Source organism: Anser brachyrhynchus, assembly GCF_964034855.1.
Source record: "Anser brachyrhynchus genome assembly, chromosome: 1".
In the NCBI taxonomy this organism is placed as follows: domain Eukaryota; kingdom Metazoa; phylum Chordata; class Aves; order Anseriformes; family Anatidae; genus Anser; species Anser brachyrhynchus.
The window spans coordinates 119,623,186-119,631,559 of record NC_137694.1 but is presented as its reverse complement, the minus strand read 5'-3'; the positions used below and the strand labels follow the sequence as shown (position 1 = coordinate 119,631,559).

Here is an 8,374-nt window from a genome sequence, read left to right as displayed (position 1 = left end):
AAAACGTTGTGCGATGTTTGAACACACCAAATACCGTAGCCTTCAAAATACAGAGATGGAGACTTCAGAAGCTCCTGGCCGGCAGCTTAAATCACCTCCCTTGACCTGCTGGCAACACTTCTTTTGATGCAGCTCAGAATACCATTAACTTTCTTTGCCACAGGGCAGGTTGATGGCTTATGTTCAATTTGGTGTCCACTAGGTCCTCTTCTGCCTAGTTGCTTTCCAGCTGGGTGACCCCCAGCATGTGTTGGTGCCTGGGCTTGTTCCTCTCCAGGTGCAGGACTTTACAGTTCCCCTTGCTGAATTTCAGGAGGTTTCTGTCAGCACATTCCTCCAGCCTGTTGAGGTCTCTGTGGATGGCAGCACTTCTCTGTGGTGGAGGTCAGTCACACCTCCCAGTTTTGTGTCACCAGCCAGCTTGGCGAGAGTACAGTCTCCTCCATCAGTCACATCATTAATAAAGGTGTTGAACAGGATCATACTCATTATTGACACCTTGGGAACACTGACAGTTACTGACCTCCAACTAGACTTTGCACCACCGATCACCACCCCATGGGCCCAACCTTTCAGACAGTTCTCAGTCCCCCTCAGTGTCTACTCATGTAGTTCATAATTTATCAGCCTCTCTATGATGATCTTGTGGGACATGGTGCCCACAAAACCAGTCATTTAATTGTAGAGGTCTTTCAAGTTTGTCAGGCATTATTTACCCTTGGTGAATACATGCTGACTACTCCTATTGATTTTCTTGTCCTTCATGTGTCTGGAAATGGCTTCCAGGATTAGCTGCTCCATCACCTTCTTGGGGATGGATGTGAGGCCTGTAGTTCCCTGGGTCCTCCTTCTTGCACATGCAAGTAGTTGCTCAGATTTTTAGAAACTCAACTTCGGCAATTTTAAGCTTATAAAAGCCTAAAATATATGAGTGCTTTTAATTTCAGGTTGGAAATTAGAAGAAATTTCTTCTCAGATAGAGTAGTCAGGCATTGGAACGGGTTGCCCAGGGAAGTGGTGGAGTCACCGTCCCTGGGGGTGTTCAACGAAAGGTTGGACGTGGTGCTTAGGGACATGGTTTAGTGGGTGACATTGGTGGTAGGGGGATGGTTGGACGAGATGATCTTGGAGGTCTTTTCCAAACTTAATTATTATATGATTGTGTTCACTCAGAACAGAAATTAGACCAAATCATGTCCACCAAACCAGTCCCATGGAGTCTCTAGCATCTCCCCAGCATATAAGGGTGCTACCAGGTGCACCCTCACTACCAGGCAGGGCTTGCAGTCCAAACACAGAGCGTGGGGAGAGAAGCACAGGAACAGAATGTTGCAGTGGTTTACAAAGGTCATGCTAGAGGGTCAGTGGAAAAGTTGCAGGGGGAGCTCAGGGACAGAGCTGAAAACACTGAAAACAACATCTGTTATGTCACTGAGAAAGGACTTTAATACTGTATTTTTTTGCTCTGTGTGGTACTAATGCTGAAAGAGTTGGCTTAAAACCAGCTGTTCAGCTGTGGGAGACTTGCCCTCTAACTGTGCTTGCTAGCACTCTTGGCAGGTACTCCACTGTGCCCTGCATCTCTTGTCTAGTCATCCATTTGCCCAAAGTCAAAAAATGGGAGAAGGTTAAGAGTAACAAGGAGGATTTTTTAAAATTTCCTTATTGTGAACATAGGAAATACTGGAAGTGAAACTTCCCTAGGACAAAGCACTAGTAAAGATTTGATGTCAGAAGGTCCTCCATGCTCCACATACCATCACAAATCTGACCAGGGGATGTTCAGCTGCTGTGTATGTCAGCATCAATTTGAAGGATTGAATACCACTGTTGGGACACCCCTGACCTTGTTCTCACCAAATCCTATTAAACTGAGATCGACTGATAACAACCCTAAGCGATGAGGATCCTCTCAAAAAATGCTTAAAAACTTTTGCATTCAGATGTAAAAGTGGAAGAGAAACCTTGCTCTAGCAACAATTTTCCCCTCAAAACCAATTTTCCCAGCTATTTTGCCGTTTCTTCTCACATTTATTTCTCTGATAGAACCCATCCTGGTGGCAGATTGGTCTTTTCTGACCTTCAGACAGAGCGTTTATCACAGATGCATTCCCCAGGTCTCCTGGAGTCGTTCCATGTGAGATGTGATTGTTAGGAACCCTGTCACAAGCCAGAAAAGTTAATCTGAAAGACAGTTTGTCATTTTATTATTTATTTATTTATTATTTATTTATTTTATACTCCACTCTTCATAGGTAGGTTCTTTCCTCAACATGCTGCTTAACTTTCTTTTTGGGTCCGATCGCCCATGTCTCAAGACAAGTGCTGGCTTCTGGCACTGGCCAGTCCCTTCTCTTTCAGAGGACTGTGGGAGCTCTTTCCCCCTGCCCCAGGCTGTAGTGCACTTCGGCAGTTAGGCAGTGGGGGACAGACCAGGGGATCTGTGTCTGCCTGGAGAATGGTGCTGATGATGGTGGAGATACAAAGTTGTTGAAAAGGCAGATTAAAAGCAAGGGGAGGACTTTCTTCTCTCTCTCACGCTGTCTTGTTTTCTTTCAGTTCAAGCTCTGCTGTGCTGTTAATCAAGAGAGACAGTAGCAGGGAGATTATCTGAACAAACAGAGTCCGGTGTTTGATTTGGATGATTACAGTGAAAATGTCTTATCTCGCTTTAGTGACCAAGCGACCAACCCCTACTGCCCAACCTTCTGTGCAACACAGACCCATCACAACAAGCTGGCACGCTCAAAGTGTCTGCAAAGGTCTCGCTCTCATGGCTGCCTTTGAGAAGAGCTCCAGCAGAGGAAAGGATGACTGTACGTGTGCTGGCCTGCAGACCAGGGAGCTAGCCTGGAAGGAGCACCCAGCCGTGAACAGGGGAGGTTCTGCTTCTGGCAAAAAGTTTGAATTCTTCACCAAAGTTTGTCGACACCTTCCAAAACTCTTTTGGAAGCTACCACAGGTTTGCTTTCTTTCTCCCATGCTGGTATTTGGCTCTTTCCCTCTTTCCTCAGCTGCCAAGAAGCTCCGCCTGCCTACAGCAAAGGAGAGGATGTCCTGGCCTCAGGCTGGGCACCCGCCCGAGCTGGAAGGAAAGCTGCTCAGGTGTCCAGGGTGACACCCTGCTGCCATGCTCCTCTGCTCCCTGTCTGGCTTGCAAGACAGGGGTATGGACACTTCCCTGAGTGCACTCCTTGGGTATTTAAAACCATTTCAAGCAGCGAGCTACTGAATACTGCGCTGGTCAGGGCTGCTGTCTGATCAGCTGCTCCCAGCAGTGCCTTGCAGAGCAGGTGCAGGGGCTGCCCGGGAGCTCCAGAGAAGCTTGGCAAGAGGTGGGCTCCAGCAGCATGGCTGAAAGTGGGCTTGGAGGTAGGAGCTAGACAGATGAGGGAGCCAGTTCAAGCTCTGCAGAGGACTGCTACCAACACTTTACACGTATTTAACCTGATAAGCAGGTGCAGACTGTTCTGAATTAGCCTGAGACTTGAGTGGAGTTTTGGATGATTTCTTTTTGGTCTTCATAGTAGAAGCTACCATAAGGTAGGGTAAGCTACAGGGTGTGTATGCTTTTTTTTTTTCTTGCATTTTTTTTTCATCACCATATCTGGCCTTAGAGAATGAATACATTTGTATCAGAAAATTAGGTAGTATTCTTCCCCCGGTGTGTGTTATCTTAACCTCTAATCCCCTCTTACATTAAGGCACTATATATCACTATTCAGAACATGCATATTCATCTATATGCACACAAAGATATGGGCATATGCTATCTCCTTTTTTGCCTATATCATTTGGTGATATTACAGTTACTCTGAATAAAAATAATTTAGGAGATACTCCAAGAGAAATTAAGATGTTTCAATCAAACCACAAAGCAAATGCAGATGACTCTTTGAGCAGAGCTCTCCAGTGGAGAAATGATTTTTCTCCCTCTGTGTATCTTGGAAACACTGATCTATGCTGTTCTCCACCCAGTGATGTACAATCACTATTTTGAAGATACATATTGTTAGGTTTTTATTCTTTATTTTATGGAGAAAATGCATTCCTCACAGAAAATGTTCAGAGGAGCAATCAATACACAGAATGAATTGTCTGTTGTTAGATCTGAACTGCTTATCTGCAGATAGTACATTTTCATACTCTAGTGTGCTCTAATAAGCATCATGCCTAAATCGCAATGAACATTTGATACCCCTATCGAAAACACATACACTTACAAACAAACAAGTTTCAGTCTACCTTCACTGTCTTTGACAGCATACATTTTAAATACCTGAAGGGATTTATAAAGTAGTGGGCAGAATGCAGTTGGGCAGAATGCAGTTGGGTAAATGCTCCATTATCTTTGCTTTCCTTGCATTGAGGAAGAATCCATTAAAGAAAAAATAAATTCCCCTTTATTTCTATATCCTACCTATAAAGCATATGTGCAAATTCTTTCAATGTGCACATCATTACTGGAGATAAAATACTCATATAAGTGAACCGTTCTCTTATCTCTTTCCCTTACCGCTTCCTTGCTCTTGCTTAGGTAACTGGCTCGGTTGGTGGAGGACTACTTCTCTGATGCTCTTTCTTCTGAGGATGGGCATTGGAAGAACTGGGAGAGCGCTGTCTCCATCCACACCCAGTCAAGGCTGGTGGAAATTACCACTTCCACCAAAAAGCTAGGATGGAGCTTACCTGCCTGCCCAGAACAAGTAGGGAGGGTGGGTGACTAGTGGGTTCCTGATGCTCCCTTAGCAAGAGCTTGCTGCACAATTACGCTCCTACTCTCTCTCTCCTTTTTAATGATAATTAAATAAGCATACTAACTAGCTAATAGCTGGTGCTGAATCCTAATGAATCATTTTCCTAAGATACACCAGCAAAAAGACTTGTGTCATGATGAAAAATCCTTCCCACTATCAGTTCTTTAAACCAGCCTCAATTAAATCAGCCTGCTGGCTGGGACTGTGCTGCAAAACCCACTTGTCTTGATAGTTCTGTTTTGACGTGGGAACCTTCTCATTTTGGTCTTGTTAAAAAAAAGTTTTTACTGATTTAGTTCGGAGGTGCAGAATGGGAAAGTCTGCGATCAATAAGGGCACAAGCGCTTGCTGCTTGTTTCTAAATCTTACCTAGGCATATATTTTTTTGCTTGAATGTTTCTGAAATTTGACATTTCAAAGCACAGTCATTTGTAAATTAGAGGGAACTGAAACTGTTAGACTTGCAATCTGGAAGCTGTTAGGTCTATGGGGAATGTACTTACCTCTTTTGCATTCCCAGATTTACAGACAGACCTCTAAAAGAGAACTGGATTGAACCTCTGAGGATTATGGTAGCAGCACCTAGAGATCTCCATGGTGAAAAGCTCTGTACAAACACAAGGCAACTGAGAGTCCTTAGAGATACAGTTTAAGCAGATAAAGAAGAGCGGTGAAAAAGAGACACAGGAAAATAAAGTGCTTTCTGCAAGATGATACCAAAACTCAGTGGAATAGCCAAGCTTTAACCCCAGGGTTTGTGATTTTTAGTCCGGTCTCCTATGATATACCATGCTGTCTCCTAACACTTGTACTGTGTGCTTCCTTTTTATACTCTGGATATCTCCATCTGTCTATATAGACACATCTACACACAGCATAGAGGCAGATCTCTCTATATATGTAGATAATTCTATGTGTATATACAAATTTATCATATAGACCACATTCCAAACAATGTTGATATTTTAAAGACTTCTTTTGAATCAGTGTAAGTTTATTTTTCTCCTTTAGAAATATCCAGAATGTCGCACTCTTTTCCTTCCCATTATGGAAAGGAATCCTTTCTTGCCTTCTGAGAAAGAGGCAGTGATATTGAAATTTTCACAAAGAGAGTTCGTCCCTTGAGTGTTTTTACAGGCATTTGTGCTGAAGAGATATTAACACAAGCAGCATTTCACATGAAATATATTCCCATTGCTGAGGATTCTGCTACTTGATGCTTGCAGTGCCACAGCTCCCCACATTTCCCAGCCCTCTGAGGATCCCTATAGCAGAAGTAAGGAAGCCAGGACTTAATATTTGGATTTTGGAAAAATAATAATAAAAAAATAAATTAATGAATTAAAAAAAAAAAAAAAGAAGGAACAACATTTGAAGGTTTTCTTTTATATGCGATGTGGGAGGTGGCAAATGACAGAGATTTGCTTTGGGACCACTTTAAATCAACTTTTCCAGTCCTAAGTGGCTAGGGGATTCTTTGCTTGTAGAGAGGACCAAGGCAAGTGGGTGCTGCCCCCCAGTGCTGTGTTATCCTCAGCCCCTCACTGTGGGTTGAGCTGCTATCCTAAAAAAGAGAGGAACTCACCTGTGGCAGACAAGGTGTCCCTCGACTTCATTCAGAACAGGCCTCGCTCATGCCATCAGAGTGCTTCCAAGGTGAACCACCAGTGTTATGTAAATGCCGATTTTCATCGCTGCGGGTGCGAGCAGGGATGAACCACCCCAGCTGGCAAGGGAACTGAAGCGAGGCCTTGCTTCCTTCCCCACCTCTGATCTCAGATCAAACGCCTCAGCCCTGCCTGCCGCACCCTGCTCCTGCAACCAGCCGCGCCGCCAGGGCGATGCCGGGGGCACCCGCATGGCACGGCCCCACCAGCACCACCAGCTCTGGTGGGGCACCACGGGGCTGCCCACTCCTGATGGCCCCTGCCATGGTGCTCGGCACTGCTGAGGGCAGGAGGAGGATGTCCAAGTGGGAAAGGGAAGGCAGAGGAACAGAAAACACCGTATCAGAGCGTGATCCCGGGAGCATCGCTACTAATTGCAGCAAACTTGGCAGAATGGGAGCCTAATAGGCCTCCTTCACAGGATTGTGTGACTAAACACCAGATGCCCTCAAGGCACAAACTGACGAGGCTGTGTAAATCTTCCATAAAGTGTCTGTGATCCTTCTGACAGAGACAGGATGTTGAAGGGAGGCCATCCTCCTGTGGGGTAGAAGCTGCTGAGGTAGGGGTGAAGGTGCGTATTTCATGAAAACATCCATTTTTGTGGAAAAGTGGCAAGGCCTCAAATACTTTCCTTCTATTTTTCTCCGGCAGAGCAGCATGGCTGTCCATTGCCATGAAGAGAACTGGATACCTTATGGATGATCTTGGTGCGTCATGGGAGGAGAGGGTTACTTTGGATTTATCTAAGAGCGTTGCAAACCACATGGCCCTTTTCTCTCCAGCCTTATCTTTGAAATGTCTCAAGAGACATTTTATTTTTATGACTGCTCAAGGACTGCAAGCCCGAGGAGCTGCTTTTGGGAATGCATATGATCCCTGTCACATCAGATGATTGCATTGTAACGTCAGCGCTGTCTGTGGAACACCGAGTAGCTGCTGGGTCTCAGCTCTCCATCTGCAGCTCCCCAAGCTCCAGGATTTTGAATCTAGAGTTTTAATTTTGGTATTTTCAATAACTTGAAACCATTTATTAAATGGGCTAATGCATGACATTTTACCTCCATGTGTTCTGTGGTCAGCAAAACATATAGAGATTGCTCTTGAGAAATTTTTATCTGTGTCTGTGGTTAATGTGGATGATTCCCTTAGGGAATGCTATGGTACTGTGCCAATGAGTCTTCTTGTTCCAAAGCACAATAAAACTTCACAATTTTAAATCATTGGCACAAAACCTTTTTAGGTTATGTCAGAAATACCAGGTATCAGTTTCAATAAAGTTACAGCTTTTTTTTTTTTTTTATGTTTAAATTTATTAGCAGCATGAAAACAGTAATCTGCAATATACCTGCAGGTCAAAATGAGGAAACTAACCTTCTTGAAATGAAGATTTTAGGGCTTTTTTCCTCTTTAAAATTGAACAGAGATAGAACCTTGAACTTTCTAGAGGCACAATTTTCCGATGGAAAAATTCCATGGAAAAATATGTAACTAACATCTACTATCAGGAAATCTGGGGAATTTAAACATTGTTAGAATTTAAAAAAAAATCAAATGTGTATTGGTAACACTTTGATATGAGTTACTGCACACATGAGTGAAAGTGGAGTTTGAGGTCTTGTAATAACATTTTTTTCTTTTGGAAGATAAAATCAAAGTGTTTCTCCAAGCTGTTTTTGTGAAACTGACGTCAGATACAACCCCCTTGATCCTCTATTGGATCTGAATCTCATGGAGCACATCAATAAGCTTCAGAGGAGGAAATAAATACTTTTAGCAAGGGCATATTCCTCTCTGGTTATGGTCACCGTCAGGCTGTTGAATTTGTTTTGTCTCTCACAGACAGAGAAATAGCCCACAGAAATGATACTGTTATGTCAAAAGATAACTGGTTAATCTCATTTTCCAAACTACTGCACCTATTTCTCACTGTTGGCTTGATTACTCATT

The 8,374-nt window shown here is 43.6% G+C and overlaps 1 long non-coding RNA gene across 1 annotated transcript; it reads right to left on the bottom strand.

Annotated features, from left to right (window-relative positions):
* Positions 1–842: 842 nt before the first annotated feature.
* LOC308187880 lies at positions 843–7,070 on the bottom strand. Its single transcript, XR_013944972.1, has 3 exons — positions 6,343–7,070; positions 5,261–5,364; positions 843–2,575 (listed from the first exon to the last, which is right to left on the bottom strand). It is a non-coding gene; the product is annotated as an uncharacterized lncRNA (long non-coding RNA).
* Positions 7,071–8,374: the final 1,304 nt, after the last annotated feature.